This window comes from Podarcis raffonei, chromosome 6, assembly GCF_027172205.1.
Source record: "Podarcis raffonei isolate rPodRaf1 chromosome 6, rPodRaf1.pri, whole genome shotgun sequence".
Lineage (NCBI taxonomy): Eukaryota > Metazoa > Chordata > Lepidosauria > Squamata > Lacertidae > Podarcis > Podarcis raffonei.
Window position 1 is genome coordinate 47,733,704 of NC_070607.1, and position 17,999 is coordinate 47,751,702.

Consider the following 17,999-nt stretch of genomic DNA (forward strand, 5'->3'; position numbering starts at 1 on the left):
ATAATAATAATAATAATAATTTATTATTTGTACCCCGCCCATCTGGCTGGGCCTCCCCAGCCACTCTGGGCGGCTTCCAAAAAAATATTAAAATCCTCTAATACATCAAACATTAAAAGCTTCCATAAATAGTGTGCACATATCTGAAACATCTGCATGTTACCTTTCCAAAATTAACTTTCAAAAAACTGTACGTACCGCCATTTTAAAACAATAAATAGACTTCCAAACTTTCTCTCTGCCCTTGTATAATTTCTGCATAAACTAATCTGATTTCAGCCATGATTGGAAAGCAGCAGTATCTCCACTTGGGTGCTGAGGTCAAAGAAGCCACTTCTCTGAGGTCTCACAGGAAACTCATTATAAGACCTGGTTAAAAGATCTGCTCAACCAGCTTTGGGGACATTTGCTTCAAGCAAAAAGCTGCCTGTCCCTTTCTTTTGCTTGATCCCTCTATGAAACAAAGAAAACTTTGATCTGAGCTGCTCCAGAGGAATTAACTCTAGTGCTAGCACTGACATTAACACCCTCATTAGCTGGATTAAGTCTGGAGTTGCCAAACATTAATCTAGTTAATTAATGTATATTTTCCCTGCCACACATATTATATTGGCATTTTTTAGTTGCTGTCATGAAGGCTGTGACCTGGTGACTGGGGTCCTGACTCACATGCATCTTTATTACATTGCTACCCTACTGATTTTGCAAGGCACCCCAAGGCGGTTAACATGAGACTTCCAGAGGACCTCCCCTCCAAGTGCTGGCCAGCTTTCAAGCTGTTTAGCTTCACAGATTAAACTACAGCAGGCACCTCCCAACTATTGCTGTTGGATGAATGCTTTGCAGGTTATGCATGTTTTTAACTTCTAGGGCTTGAGCTTTTACAGTGAGTAGACATCCAGCACAGGAATGAGGAGATCCCTCATACCCTCCTTTAACATGCAACACCGAAGAATGACAGACCTCTAGATGTCCTATAACCACAATCATCACATGTTGAAGGCTTTGGATTGCAGAGGTCTCCCCAGATGATTGGCTAAGAAGTTAGCCTGCTTAGCTGTTGGTTGCTTGTTAACTGTTTTGCACCAATGATGGATGGAATAATAGAAGTGGGCGTGCTTGGGATCTATGTGCCCTAATAGAGATTCCAACACTTTCATTCTGTTCCCCTCAGACATTATATGGCTGTATCTATCTCAATGCACCTGTCAAATTTTGTGCCATTTTACCTCTTTTCCTTTTTTTGCTGGTCTGACATAATAATGGTGCATTTTTCATAGATATGTTCTCCTCCCAGATTTCCATGCTGAGGGTTTTGATTTTTACTGAAATGCTGGATTGCCCTAATTGCATCCAGCTCTCTTACGTTTTGTGCTCAAAAAGAAATGGGCCTTGATCCAGGAGGCTAAAGTAGCTGATTTCTGAGACAGTGGACTAGCTGCTGTGAGGGAAACCGGCAAGGTTTCTAGCTGAATAAGTGCACAGAATCAGTGGTGCAAATTAATTAGCACACATTTAAAGGGGGGAGAGAGAGATTCAAACTGCACCAATCACATCAAATATGTATGCCAGTTCAATGTTGTATGTTATTTTGCACAAGAACAGCAGATGTAGACAAGAAACCCTGAGAATTCATGGTCCAGTACAGGATACAGCACTCCTTACAGGAATATCAACAATGGAGGCCTTATGTTCAGTGTGGCAGCATTACAACCCGTAGTCTGCAGAGATCCCTGTTACCTTCCCCCCACCCCGCCGTCTCTCGGCTGTTCAGGTCAGTTCAGTTATGACCTGATCCAGGCCTTAACTCGTAGGACTCATCCACACTTCCTTTTGTGCTGTGTTTCTAGGCATAGGTCCAGGCTTTAAAGATTCAGGCCCAAACATGTTTTTTGAGTGATATTTGGTGAATATTGGTTTTCTAGTGGTCAAGTGATTTGGAAAGTTCAACTCTAGCATGTTAAAATGTTACTAGCTGGATAAGGGCTTTAAAAAGTGTTGTTTCGAGTGAGGATAAAGGCAGTAGGTAGGTTTGTGTTTCGGGAAAAGTCCAAAAAGGAAAGCAGGCAAGGGTAATTTACTATCTTAACCTATTCTCGCTTTCAAGATCACTTGCTGTTTTTTAATGGGATGGTTATCTAGAGATGGTCACACATTGTTTTTTGGTGTCTTGTTCTCATTATTGTAAGCTGTTTTGAGAGACAGAGAGAGAGAGAGAGAGAGGCAGCAAATAAAGTGATGGTGATGATGACATTGTTTTTATTGCAAGTGTAGCACTCATAGAACACAATTAGGACTGTCAATTTGATCAAAGACCACTTTCTTTTAACCAAGTATTATAGTGCTTAACCACTTAAAATTAATTTTATGGTGTCTTAATAAGGTGATAGTTTTAATACTTTCTACAAATAGTAAGTTTCAGCTAAATAGACATTGCAAACAATATATTTTTGTTCATAGTGCCTAGTCAAGAGATGTATAATGATGGACATCAGCAGCAACTGCCTTATACCAGTTAGGTCAGAATATTAGGCTATTCAACCTAGTATTGTCTACTCAAACTGATAGCAACTCTCAAGTCTTAGGCAAAGAAAGGTATTTCACATCACCTGTTACCTGATCTTTTTACTGGAGGTGCCAAGTATTGAACCTGGGACCTTTTGCATTCAAAGCATGTGCCTCCTTAGAAACTTCATCGGTAAGATAATGAATAAAAAACTTTTATGCAGTAAGCTAATGCATATCTTTTCACGGGTAGAAGTTCTAGTTAAAATCCAAGCAGAACCCTCATTTTGAATCTTGGTTTAGTCTGTGCAATTCATTACTCCATTCAATTTTATTTATATATTAAAAATTAATTTTCCATGATTGGCTCAACATCTAAAATTTAAAGAGTTTTTGATTTGAGGTGGAGCATGCCACAGGCTTGAAACAGTCTACTGTCGTATTTAAAATCCTCTTTAAGTAATCTGCTGATGCTGCTGTAGATTGCTTATCCATCCAAAGTGAAAGTGGGCTTTTTTAGTTGTCACTTGAAAACCATCAGTTCATTCTCATGCTACTATTCCAGTGCCATTGTAAAAACCTTTTCCTTCCAGCTAAAATGACTCTCCCAGGGGACTTGCTGCAGCCTGTTTCCTAGCCCTTGTCTTTCTACGCCTCCAGGAATTGCAAGTTCTTCTCTATCCCGTCAAACAATCCCACCACTGTTGTGCATGATGATTGTCACTTCTCCTGCCTTTCCTGGCATGTGGACCAGTTTTCCTGCATCCCCGCACTGCCTCACCACCTCCTCATCACAAGAAACCACAAATGAAAACATAGCACTTCCTGGCTGATAATTGTTTTACTTTATGTAACGCTGCAGAGATGTGTAGTGACACCTTACCAAAATAATGAAGCTGAATCTCTGCCCAGGACAGACAGAAGTCTTTTAAGGCCAGGCTTCGCCACCCATAATTCATGTTGACTGCCTATTTCAACAATGTCAAAAGAATTGCCCAATGCCATGCTACTATACAAACAAAGGTGTTGGAGAACTAAGGATGCTTTCATACAGGCCCAATAATTCATGGATGTAGCAATGACATTTTGAGGGATGTGGGGAAGTTTCTCCACAGATATGAAGACGAGATTGCACACACTCTTCCACTGGCACTACGTTGCCAATTTTGAGACACACACGGCACATGGTCATTGAATGCATGCTGCATGAAATCAGCCCACAGAGGACCTCATTTTCAGGTGATTCAGGATGATGCAGGAAAATGTTTCATATGTCATAGAAACACAGAATTTGTGTAAGTTGGCATGTTCAGGACAATAGCCTTACTTGCTGTTCTTCAGGGTTAAACCAATGCACATGGCTAAACCAAATCTCCATCTATCTCAGAATTTTGTGTCCAACAAAGGATATCCAAATACTGTGGGAAGCTCTCAAGCAAGGCAAGGAGGCGAAGTCTGTCTTTTACAATTCAGAATGGTGGGTGGAAACAGCCTTCTGACCTTGTTACTATTTCCATTGATTAATATACAGTTCTGCTGAAATCAGTAAGGATATTGTGATTGTTGCTTTGGCTTGAAAGCTTGGGTTTTACTGCATTTTGTGTAATTTTAGAAGGCTGTTGCACATGTGCACATACTACATGGAAGTGTGCACTTAAAGGCATGCCTGTGTTCCTCACCATGCACACAAGTGCCCCAGGGGGTACTCAAGGGTATGCAGTACTGGCACCTCTTTTGTTGTTAAAAAGTGTGGCACTTACTGTAACGACTTCATGGCGAGTACCGAGTACCGGCACCTATGTTTCTAGAAAAAAGCACCTCTTTAGTGTTGCAATTTAGTAGTCATCACCTCCATCCCATGTGCCCTTTGTCATCTCCCATCCTTCCCCATTGTTATTTAAAAAAAACACAACCTGTGTAGTTAAATTAACCCTAGAAAGCACAGGTTGCTTGCCTCCAAGGTGCTATCAATGCAAAACCTGTATTGTTTGGATTTCTGTTTGACTAGGAAAGGTAAGAGTTTGGGAGATCTGGGTAATAAAAGTTGCTTCTTCAGGAGCTGGCAGCTTTTACAAAGCTCTTACTGTTTCAAAGGGGGAGGGGGAGAATTATGTGTTAACCTAGTCACTGTGATTTGCATAGGAACAATTCAGGTTTTCATTTTATGGCAGGTTCTTGGCCTAGAAACTGTTGTTATTAAATGTTGCACTGGTATGTTGGTCCATTAATCAGTGCTGCAGTATTTACCTTGCCTTTACCCGCTAGACAATAAACATCTCATGATCACTCAGTGCAGTCTAGAGCCAAAGCTAACTTTTTTGTGGTTTCATAATCCTCTAAAACCATAGGTCTAAAAGCACGAGGTAGCCTTTCCTACTGGAAGTGCCAGCAAGGTGAGGTCCTCTCTTAATCACATGCACTCATTCGCTCTTCCAGTAGCCATCTGGTAGCCCAGGATGAGAATTGGTCATCTGAATAGTTTATCACAGGCTGAACCCAATCCACATTTTGAAGGATTGCACTATTGGGCAAAATTACAGCCTCTCTGCTGATGGCAAATGGTTCAGGTGAGTCATCTGCCATGCTCATGGAAGTGCCAGAAGCTAGGGAGTTGAGCTAGTGGCTGCAATAGGAAGAGCTAGCATGTGTCTGTATCATTACCAATTTAATCTGAGAGGGTCAAATGAATCTCGACCTTGAGCTTGCATTGCCTAGATTTAAATCTAGCGTTCTGTCTTCTGAACCATTCTGGATAGTGTCCAGTTTCTAAAATGCAAGGTTTCAAGTCTGTATCAAAGCAGCACCCTGCAATCTGGAAACAATCTGGGTCCCAAACATGTGAGGACTGGCTGTGGTTAATTCAGTAGCAGAATTTACAAACCGTTCATGTGATCTTAGAAACAGGTTCTGGGGTCTAAATGTAATCAGCTTAACCATGCTTCTTGCACTGATAACAGTGACTGATTTGATGAGAAACCCCATTCCTATATGCCCCCTGCCCTTCTAACATGTTTCAGGTCCTTAGAGGAAGAGAAAAGAGAGGCTGTCATTCTCTTTCCATACCATCATCCAATTTATATAAGATTTGAGGTTGTCTTTGGGATATATTATCACTTATATAGTAGAATAAGAGCAAGGAGGGAAAAACTGAATGGAAACACACCATATATTTTAAAACAGCTGTGTAGGAAAGCTTGTCACACCTAGCTAAATGCAACCTGCTTCTGTGTGATTCCTACATTTTATTTTATGTTTTAGAAAAGTCAAGGGATAAACTGAAATTGGGGGCGGGGAGAGAGAGAGGGACAAAAAGAAATAACTTATCAGTGGATTTCATCCTGTAATGAGCAATTTTTCTTTGTAGAAAATGTGGAATTTAATTGGACAACTAATAACAACTTTGCAAAGTTTCTAATGAAATTTTTCTGTTTGAGTTTTCAAATTAAAGGTACTGGAGCTCAAGTCTTCCTACAGATTGTAGTGCATCCCCCCATTCCCAAATAGTGGAGGCTGGTTGTAGCGCCTCATTGGTAGAGAAAAGGCACCCAGTATTTGCTTACTTTTCTTTAGCATTAGGGCACATGTGCCCTGGGGTGTCTCTGTTAGTGGTCCCCCATAGCTCAGATGCATAGCTTGTATCCAGCAGAAACCCTACATTCAGCATAGTGGACCCAATTCTGCCCCCCCCCCCAGCTAAGATTAGACAGGCCCCCTCCTTGCTGAACTTGAGGCACTTGACAAAGAACTTTCTATTTATGCAGGCATTTTAAATAAGTTTTCTGGGGTCTTGGATTAATTTTAAACATGGCTTAAAAACTACAGTAACTAAGCAGTATATAAATAGCATAAATAAATAAACAAACTCTTGCATTCTATCTTTTCTCCTGTCCCACCACTGTCTTACCATTAAAGTGGAGTCATGTTTTCATGGCTGCTCTTCAGAGTAAAAAAAAATAAATAAACTTTCATATAGCAGCTGCAATTTTTGCCTGATGCTAAGAGGTTGCTCTTGTCCCGTGTGTGTCCCTTAGGGAAGGGAAGCCAGGAAAAAGCAGCGTCTTCCAAGCAAACATAACCATGTTTCCATCTGAGAAAATGTACAAGGAGAGCGAACGTAGCCAAGCAACCATGCATTATGGTAAAATGGGTCATTTTGAAGGCACAAATTGCATGTGTGCTATTGGAGGGAAATGATACCCCCAACAAAGATTTGTTTGTGGTGTCTGCGTCTGAATGTTTAGTTCAACTTATTAAGAAATAATGTGGCCTTTTTAAATTTTTCATGCCCTCAAGGCCTCTCCTTCCTTTTCTCATCTTTGCAATCCCCCTCCACAGCTCTGAGTCCTGGATCACAGTCACGCACCCTTTTTGCTGGTGAAGACAACAAGATTACAGATCTGTCAGTGGGATCTGCGTGACACTCCTCCGTTCCCACACCTCTAGGGAGATGAGAACTGCCTCAACAACATTCCTAGTTGGGGCAGGGAAGCCCCCAGCCTGAAAATCTCCAACAAGGCCATAGAAAAACCTTTCTAATTTTCACTGAAAATGGCATTTACTATAGAGACCACAGGCTACATTACATGTCTGGAGTCACACTCCAGCTTGGTATAAACAGATGTGATCCCAGTGATGGCTTCCTAAATACAATATCCAAAATGCATTATTATTTAGGAAGTCCCTATCATCCTATTTAAAAGACAGGGTCACACCCATCAAACCTGGACTCTAAAATCAGATGAAAGAACCATCAGATGTAGAATGAACAAGAATAGCCCTCCTTGAATTTAACGATAATGACAAACGATAACAATAACAATATCTTTATTGTCATTGTCCCATGTGGAACAATGAAATTGAAAAACCACATAAAACTACATAAAACTACCACAAAACTACATAAAACTACATAAAAACTACTGCAAAACTACATAAAACATTTAAAAATCCCTAAAAACTCTAAAACCCCATTTTAAAATACACTATACTATAGAGCACAAAAATGAACTTTTTATGGAAACAATGAATTGAAGCAGCATATTATAAAGAAGTATAGATCTCTGCATATATTGCAACCATAGAAGCCATCTCCTAGGGATTGAGGTCCTTTCGACCCCCCCCTAAAATATTTGAGGGGTCTCCCCTCAAAGTGGGCATTGCCATTCAAATGTTGTACATGTGCCACATCTTGTGATCAGTTATGTTTAACTGCTCCCCACATATTTTACTCAAGTTGGCACCCCTGAATTTGCAAACTCCTTTCGAAGAACTGAGCATGTGAAAAAGTCAGAGTGCCTATAAACTTTAACGCGCAAATGGGGCTATTTTTTATTCTAGAACAGGGAGTTTTTGAAACAAGGAAGATTTCCTAAAACCATGTGATTGAGATGGGGTCATGCAGTAGTTGGGGTTCCTCCAATGACCTTTTTATTGAGTATTCATCCTGAATTGTTTGCATAAAGCTTACATGGAGATTATATGATTTCCAGTCTTTATTGAGCCTTTGTTCTGATTTGTTTTGGGGGAGGTTGTACAACAATGAGCATTCACCTTGCATTCACCCCAGGTTGCTTACGTGGTGGTTACACACCTACCTGTTAATCTGTCATTTATCCCACACTTTTTAGTGTATGTCCTCTTCACTTTCCTCACTGCTGAAAGTCCACATTTGTAAAAGTGGATTTGTTGCGCCAAAACGCTTTAATCCATTTTAATTGCAAAAATTTACAGTATGAGATTGAATCCTTCCCACAAGGTACTGACAGTCTGGAGGCAACTTTAGTGAAGAAACTAGGCGTTTTTATGAGATGGGAGTTGTAGCATTGGGAAAGAGATGACTGCTTGTTCCTTATAAAATAGCAGAAGGACTGCAAGGTTTCCTTCTCTATGTACCAAAATTATGCTGTCAGAATTTTTTTTAACTTCTGCTGCAGCTTCTGCTTGTCCTGGTCTGTAAGATTGAACTGAGAAAAATAGCTAAGCAAAGATCTCTTCCCTGTTAAATAAGTTACTCACAGACATATGGCGAAAGTCAGGGACTTTGCAAGTACAATCAAGGATGAGAGACAACATAATTGGTTACAATCTGTACACAAGATGAGGTATGGATAGAGCAATTGTGGACAGGACAAGAGCTATACTTAATACCCTCTAGCTCTATGGACATACTCTTCCAAGGACTGCAAGTATTAACACAGATTTTAAAGAAAGGTCCATGAAAGTCCACCCTGTTCCAAAATAGATTGTAATTCCATATTTTACTGATAGTATAATTGAGCTCATAGAATAAGTGGTGGCTCAGAAACTTATCCTATACTAAAAGAAGACATGCTTGGTGTTTTTGGTTTTTGAAATAAGGGATATCTGGCTACATTATTCATCAGGCCCACTTAATAGATATACATAAATACATTTTCCCCATGGAAGATAGAGGAGATAAAATAATGCATGTAGCATGGCCCAAATCCTGCTAGATTCTTGAAGTTTAGCCAAACAAATTACCATGACTGCTTTCATGAGACACAAGATCAGGCTCCTCAAGAAACTGGGGTGAGGGAAGAAATAATGAGGAAACTCCTCACACAGTAGAATATTAGCCAAGTTCAGAGCTGGGCAACTATCTCTGAACTCTCCAATCCAGCACTTGAGGGGTGGAATAGTTAGCTTGCCCTGACTGTATAGGAGAGTTCAGGAGGAAATTGGCTTCAGGGGATGCATAATGCTGTAGCTTCCTCAGTATCTCCCCTCTCCCAAACCCTTCAAACTGTTAGGAGGCATGTAGCTTTTATAGTTTAAATAGTCCTTTGTATGAGTGTATATGGGGAAGAGTTAATTTGGATCAGAGGAAATATTTCCCTCCGAATCAAATTAATCACTTCCAATAGACCCTTTAAGCTGCAAATGGGGTGTGCTCCATAATAAATTAAAGGAACATAAAGAGAATCAGGGTTCAGTGATGCATTAGCTCTAGGTCTGATGGTCACCCAGCACAGAAACTGGTTGTTCCTGCACTCTGCTCTCATGCTGTCAGGGTTCTGTGAACAATCCTCAATCTTCTCATTTTTTTAGTTTGTTTCTTTTTAAATGGAGTTTTTCTGCAAACCTAAGATGTCCCCTCAAGGATGCAGGAACCATCACCTGACCTTGGGTGGCTCTGTTTCACTGCAACATTGGTTGATACAAGATAGCTGACTTTGCTGTTGTGACAGTCTTGTGCAAGTGATATTGTTCCTTTTAAAGGTGGCCAGTCATCTTGATGTATTATGGAGAGAGTTTGCTATCTGTTGGGAAAGGGGATGGCAACACTCACTGTTGGAAAAAGAACACTCTACCACTTTGCTGCACACCAGCCAGCGGCAATTTGGGAGTCTGATAAATTCCAGTGAAACTATGTCAAGGAGGGCCACAAATCAAATTAAGCGAACAGGCTTGAAATCACTTGATAGGAATATGTCCCATTGAACTCAGTAGGGGTTACTTCTAAGTGGACATGTATAGGATTTGCACTATTAGCACCTGTTTTGACTAAGGGTTTGTTTTCCCATTTCATTTGCCTTTATGAACAATGTGTGGCTGTTTCTCATTTTATTATACAATCTGCAGCCACAAAATATATGGGTACTTCACTATGTAAATACAGTTCTCTCTGTGCTGGGTGGCTAACAGGGCATGGTAACATTTCATTTGAAGCTTGGAGCAGAGTGAATAAGTAAGACTGCCATCTTTATTTAAATCTGCCAAAAGGGAAAAAAAGGGGAAGTAATAGAGTCACTCCAGAACTTAGCTATTGCCATTCTGTTGATAAGCCATGGCAAAGGCAGGCAGCTATCTCTTCAGAAAAATTACTTGCTTGTGCTCCTCACCACTACCACTGACAAGACGACCATGGATGGTACTGTTCGGGACTGTAGCCAGAACTGCGGTTGCTGAATGAGAATAAAAAAGAAAGCTTTTTCCACATATCCTTAACAGCTCAGAAATGCAACACAGAGCTTGTTCCCACAGAATCTGCTTCGTCCTCTCTCCCCAGTGTTCCTTTGCAGTGCCACCACTGCAAACAGAAATATAATACAGTATTGGAAGATCTGGACAATTGTTGCTGTACTGCTTTGAAAATTTCCACTGGGGATGCTTAACAGTCCAGGCTTACTTTCACATTCAGAGTCTGATAGCCATATTTGTACACAGGAAGGAAATTTATCTGAGATCAGATCAGTTTGGTCTGGTCCTGAGGGAATCTTGCTTTCCTCTGTGGCGTGTAAAATGGTTTGTCTACTTGGTGGGTCAAAGTTAGAGTATTTTTACTGCAGCACCACTGTGAATGTAAGGCAGATTGTGCTGGAGTTTTTCAGAGAACAGGAAGGGGAGAGAGTTGAGGAGATCATGACTGGACTGTGTGTGTATGTCTATCAAAGAGATGGTGAATACATTGCATATATGTATACATATTCACACACTCATAATAATGCATAATATCTGCAAACATGTAGGCTGACCACATTTTGATTAATTGCATAAGGAGATTAATTTTAACATCTCTCTCCAATTTTTCTCATCAGAGTGGTACATGCTGTGGTTATTTCCCACTTGGTTTACTGCAGTGCGCTCTACTTGGGGCTACCTTTGAAGGTGACTCGGAAACTACAACTAATCCAAAATAACTGGTGGCTGGGAGTGGCCACCAAGACCATATAACACCAATCCTAAAGGATCTTCACTAGCTCCCAGTACATTTCTGAGCACAATTCAAAGTGTTGGTACTGATCTTTAAAGCCCTAAAAGGCCTCAGCCATCATTCACCTCCATCATTCAGCCTAGACACTGAGGTCCACTTCCAAGGGTCTTCTGGCAGTTCCCCCACTGTGAGAAGTGAAGTTACAGGGAACCAGGCATAGGGCCTTCTTAGCAGTGACGCCCCCTCTGTGGAACACCCTCCCATGAGATATCAGGGAGATCAAGAATGAAACAACTTTTAGAAAACATCTGAAGGCAGCCCTGTTCAAAGAAATTTTTAATGTCTGGCATTTTATTATTTTTTATATTTTTCTGGAAGCTACCCACAGTGGTCAGATGGGTGGGGTATAAATATTATTATTATCATTCAGTCTCCAAAGGGATCCTACTGTTTCCATGGTGGGAAATGTCACTTTGGGGGGAAATGGACACAAATGAGGAAGGAGAAAGCAGCATTCAATATAAAGATAATGTTTCATTACTCACCACCTCCCCAAGAGGTTAAATGAGCTGCCCACTGAGATCAGCTATCCCAATTCTAGCTCTGAGGTTTTAAATGGGTTTCAGCAGGGTAGGACTCAGGGCTATTCAGAGTTGCAGTGTTGAATGAAGCTTGATCGACCTTACACCTTTGCAAAGTTGCAAAGGGTACAGCCCATGTTCTGCAAGCTGTGCCATTTATGCCAAGGAACCCAATCTGGAAATGAAAGGACTTTTGCTCTCTTTTGTGCTCAAGAGGGGCTACACAACCCATATCTTCTCCTATCAAATGTGTACTTCTGCTATGGGCTCTGTCTTGATATTCTTCCACCAGTGCTAGGTGCATGGAAGTGGTGATTCCATGGAAGTGGTGATTCACCATATACTCTCTCCCTATTTAGCTGTAGAAGCATGTTGGAGCCTAAATCAGGTCGCTGGTTATCACGTTTTCATAGCATTGCCCAAAAGAAACCCAGCAGATTGGCTCAAATGGCTTTTCTGTGTTCAGCATATTCAGCTGGAAGCTCTTCTGGCTTTTTCCAAAACACATGAAAACACTCGGGTCTTTAATATTTAATCCTGCCTCAAAGTACAAATTGTCAAACGCAAGGAAATGAAAGAGAGTTTATAGCAGTTGACAATGTGAACCTTTGTTGCATTGGAGAGCGGGCAGAGTGTTGGTTTCTAAACTTTCTAGTGTTTTTAGATTGTCATCATATTATCACCTTTATTATATGGGACCAAAGATCATGGGACCCATGAAATACTGCTTGGGCTAAGAGGGAATGTGGCATGTTTGGGCTGTGTGTAGGACACATGGAGAAAACCCTCTATTAATCTGAACATTGTGCAAAGTTATCTGGCCTAGCTATCTAGCTATCTCTGTACAGTATCTATATATAATGGAATTGATGGAGGGGGTTTAATTACAATAAAATAAACTTGGGTATACCTTTCTGCATTTAGTTGCAATTAATACATACAAGTGGGACCTGCAACAAAATCTTGTAGTGTGAAGTGCCCCTTTTCAGAATTCCAGATGCTCTATTCCATCCTCCTCCCACACTCCATTAGTCAAGATTATTTGCCAATAGAGCATGCTCAGTCTGTGGGCTTTTTTGCCACCCTCCCTTAAGTTTTGTTTTTAAATGGTGTTTTTTTTGTACTTCTGAAAACTATTTCTGAGTAGACATGGTTAGGATGACACATTATTCCTACACACATTTACACTGAATGTCAATGTCATTGCATTAAATCAGGGGTGGGGAACCTATCACCCAACTGGAATTGCTGGACTGGCCATCATTCCTGACCATTGGTCATGTTTGCAGCGGGACTGGATGGAAGTTGGAGTTGGCAAGATCTGGAGGGAACACCCCCCCCCCCGCACGCAGTGTCTCATAATATTCTTCTGGGATTCACTGTTTCTGTTAGAGGGTGTTGAACAGAAACATACTGAAATAATTTCTCATATTTTTTATTTAAATGTTAAAAGAAAGGGGGCATATATTCCTATCATAGATTAATCAGAGAGTGAATATGGATATAAAATTAATTTATCTAGAGTGAATTACTTGAATGAAAGCTACGCTTTTATGCAGCACGCTCTCTCCCTCAAGGAATCTGGTTACTGTAGCAGCAGCTTTCTTTCAATTACTTCCTACAGAGATTATTCAAGCAGCAGCAGTAAACTTAAAAATCTCTATTGCCATACTTCTGTAAAGTGAATGTAGGCTTCTAATTATTCGACACCATTTTATTCATTTTTAGTATTCACCAAAACCCCCATCAGCAGGGGGATTGGTTAACTGGCACAGATATTGTATCATCTGAATGTATAATATGTATTGCTATGGATTGAGAAATTATCAGTTGCTTGGTTTTCAGAGCAATGAAAAACACCTTTAAAAGAAGAAAAGCAGTCTCTTTCAATACTGCTTCCAATGTTACATTTGAAGCTGTGGTTTAATTAAGCTCTGTGTCTCAAAATGTGTGGTGAGTTCACGGAGGAAGGGTTACATCATGAACATTCATCAAAACTGTGAAAGTTGTGAAGAGAATCAGTGACATTTTACAGGCAGAAATGTCTTTTTCCGTGAAATAGATAGGTATATAACAATTCTGATGTCAACTTTGTGTGTAACTTCAAGCATCTATGAGCTCCCCCACATCACCATTTGACATCAAATTAATTCCACCCATCACCATTCAAGTAAATGTGTCCTTCCAAGCCGTGCTCCTGTGACCCTGCCATTGTTTTAAATTTTCTAGAAGACTCTTGCTTTCTTTCCTTAAAGAGATACTCCTTTTCTCTCAAAAGCTGAACTTTGTTGAGGCCTATCTATTACACTGACTAAAGGTAGTTTCAAACATCTCATTGAAAAATGATTGCAAAGTGCTGTTTCTAGTTTTCTTGGCTTGCAGCCTGACTACAGCATCACATTACCTCTCGTTTTGGGTCAGCTGCAACAAATACAGTAGTGCTGCATAAGCTGCAAATTGTCCTGAGCCTACTTCCTCAGAAGCAAGCTATATTGAACTCAGGGGGACTTACTTTGGTGTAAAAAGACTCAGCATCTGGTTATGAGGAAGCACAACAATGTAATTTAAAGGTGTGTGTGCAATTCTTGACTTTCTAAGAAATCATCCATCCCACAGAATGCAGTAAGCTTTACTTCTGAGTGAACATGACTAGGATCATGCTGACAGTCATTGGAGTAAATATCAGTTCATATCACCTGGACCTGTATAATATATATTTAAGACAGAGACAGCTAACTTGTGGCCCTCAAGATGTTGCCCCCCCCCCAACTCTGTAGCCAATGGTCAGGTATAATGGGAGTTGTTGTAGTCAAGCATCTGCAAGGCCAAAGGTTAGCTATTCCTGATTTAGATGCAGCGAAAAGTACAATCTCTGTCCCCTTTTAATATTTGTTTCTCAGTTTCTGAAGGTTGCTCTTATTACCTCGCTATCTGTACAATTGAGAGACACTATTTCTCAGCTGTGGCCAGGCATCTCTTTAGACCTGACGTTCATTCAAAAGGAGTGATTAAATAGGAGCATGTAGTTATAAAGTGCCTTAAGAGTATCTGACTAGAACTGAACTCATTATTACTATTATTTGTAAAGTCACTCGAAATCTTTTGAGTTGTACGTTGAAGTGTTAAGTTCCAGCTCGCTTCCATCTCTCCAAACAGCTGGAAAGGGCACCGGGGTTACTGGGCTGAACGCCAAAACAAGGAAGCAAAGCGGGTGAGGGAGCAGAGCAGCGAACGTTGTGTGCAGTTTTATCCATGGTGCGTTTGAAACCATAGCTCTCCTTAATGCTGCGTGTTGCCTCTCAATTATTTTCGAATATTCTGTATGGGACGGCTAGATCTTGAGACATCTTCAGCCGACCCAGGAGGTGCCCAGATTTCATCGGTGGCATTCGTAATGCATCACTTGTGTCTATTGTTCATGTGAGTAGTAAAACACCATTTAGCGAAAGGAAGAAGCGGGGGGGGGGGGTGGAGTCTGATGGGGAAGAACGGAGGTGGGCACTGCAAGCTCTTTCATTCTCCACTCCAGCTCCCCCCTCCCTTTACCCTCTTTTCTTTGTCCCGCTTAGTAACTGGGGCTTCCAGCCAATCGCCATCCGGCCGGCTGGATTTCTTTCCTTCCTATTGGGTAGTTCTGCCGAGGGCCGTTCAGCCAATCCTCAAGCTCGATGCTTCCTCTCAGACAAAAGACAAGCAAAGCGGCTCTCGCAAACTGGGCTAACTAATCCGCGTTCTCCTCCCCACCCCCGCCACTTTCTACCCGCCTGCCGAGCTGGCGTGTATCCTGGCAGCAAGCCAGAGACGTAATATGCGACTTCTTGCCTTAAATAAGGAGAGGAAAGGTAGAATTGTATGCCTATATTTTACACTGGCAACAAATAACACTGTTTCTGCAGCTATCCTAATCAAAGCACTCAGGACCTCTCGTGCCACAAAGTTCAGAAACATACCTAGACCATTTATTTGTCTTGTCACTTTGTCACCTGCTTCAATAACTTGCCTTCATTTGTGGCGGGGTAAAGCTCAGCCTTTGAACAAAATACGCAAACTCCTGTTCCCAAAACTCTAAACCAGTTACGGTAGTTCTGTCTTTGAAGACAGAGACATTGAAGAATATCCTAAAATTACTTCACCATTTTCACATGTGCAAAACTTAAGCTGACTCATCAAGATAACATGGGTAGCTCCAAGCACAAAGCATGTTTTAACTAGGAAAGTGAATGTAATGGTCTTGTCTATACATTAAACCTCAGTTTGTAATTAAAAACAATGGTTGCTAGATGGAGGCAGTGGCTTCTCCACAGATGTGAAATCAGGGAATGGTTCGCTATAGCTTCCCCAATATACGTACACAACATGAACATGCAGCAATAAGGAATGTGTGCAGTCATCAGATATGGTAGTGTACAGTTTTTTCCAATATGTTATCCCTAAGGACAACAAACAATGTTGTATGGCTAGGATATTTAATCACAAAAATTACCATTCACATAGGTAGATGCTGCTTAAAACCAAGTTTTCTCTGAGAGTATTCATTGATTCCACATGTGCATAGTAGATTACAAACATTTGGAACCAGATTATCTAGACTATCCTGAATATTATGGGATAACTCCTTCAAAATGTTAAGGACTGTGTGAACACCAGTTTCTGTGAATAACTATCACACATGAACATGTTAGATTTTGAATACCGTAGTTAGGGAGGTGGGAGCAGAAATAGTACTGCAGCCTAGCATTTTACAATCAGTATTTGGCAAGGATGGGCAACAGACCCAGGTTGTTTCAGACTTCACACGTAAGACTGATCCTAACTAGACAGGTTAAAACATACATGTTAAAAGTATTAGATGAGCAGCTAATTCTACGGGAGTCATTGTCTCACGTGTCCTGCCAACAAACTACACAACATGAATTTTACAATAACAGTTCCTCCATCATGAAATGCATATAAAATAACATTGATTAAGCACTCTTCCAAATATTACATCACACCGAGGCACAAACACCGCATCACCCACAATCTGCCACATACACAAATCTGGCTGCAGTCCTATGACTTCATACTTGGAGAAGTAAGCCCCTGTGACTCCTAAGTAAACATGGCCACAATTGGATTGCATGGTCACAAACTTTCAGTCAGTTGCACATAATTAGCCACACCACATTATATGCACCATGCCAATATGATTAAACACTTCCCATACACTCTGTCACAGATGTTGGAATATTCACCAATAGAAATTTCACTGAGTTTAATAGAGTGACTGGAGCATATTGCTTCTTATGCATGTAACAAATGTACACAACCAACCAGAATTAGATGTGCTTAGCCACTGCTATATAGAAGGCACAGATAAACTGGGCTTGGTACAGTTCTCTCTCTCTCTCTCTCTCTCTCTCTCTCACACACACACACACACACACACACACTCCTATTTTCAGGGTTCCCTCCCCCCCGTACATGCAGCACCCTACATTTTTGTTCCCTTTGCTTTCAGTAGCCAACCCAATTCATGCACATGTAGAAAAATTTGCTGTGCAGGACCAAGAATGCATGCACTGATTCCTTGCTTCCATTCAAATTTAGTTTTTATAATGTATTAGATACTAAAACAGTTATGACTCTTATATCCAAGCTGGCCATTTCACATCCCCACAAGTTCAACCATTGTATATGTGCCCATTCACAACTCTCCATAAACCAGATCATGTACACATGACTGGAGTCTCCACATCCCACCAAATTTGGAGTAATCCCATTGGAGACACTGGAACTGCTCTGTAGTTGATGGGCTGCTGATTATGGCTTCAGTTATGTTCATACACACTTAGCATATTATATGGCTGCACAGTGAAACACCATGCACACATTAAGTCAGACAGTGTCAGTTTCACACGCATCACACATTAAAATATATAGTCCTTTCGCACAACACAACCGCATTATCCACAAACGTTCACCGTCCCAGTGCAAGCAAATCCAAAGATGGACCATACCAACAAAAAATGTAGGAAGTATGTGGTCAACGGTAACATACCGCTTACTCTCCTGTGCGTTAACCCATGTCAGTCAGCAAGTAAGCACATACTTTCTTGTGCATCGTCTCCTGTATGCCGTTTGGGAGGGAAAGGGGGATATAGACGGGGCGGGGGGAGTCGATCCTATCTCTGAATGGTCTCTGATGCTGGCGATTTACCTCTGTGCACCGGGGTCTACATTCACAGGGTGCAGGCGAG

At 41.0% G+C, this 17,999-nt stretch overlaps 1 protein-coding gene and 1 long non-coding RNA gene across 3 annotated transcripts in view; one reads left to right on the forward strand and one right to left on the reverse strand.

Annotated features, from left to right (window-relative positions):
* The window catches only part of PIK3R3 (phosphoinositide-3-kinase regulatory subunit 3), a 243,370-nt gene that overhangs the window by 177,299 nt on the left and 48,072 nt on the right, over nt 1-17,999 (forward strand). The window lies entirely within an intron of this gene.
* Nucleotides 10,209-17,944, reverse strand: LOC128415840 (uncharacterized). The gene is made up of 2 exons (XR_008331082.1): nt 17,801-17,944; nt 10,209-10,430 (listed from the first exon to the last, which is right to left on the reverse strand). It is a non-coding gene; the product is annotated as an uncharacterized LOC128415840 (long non-coding RNA).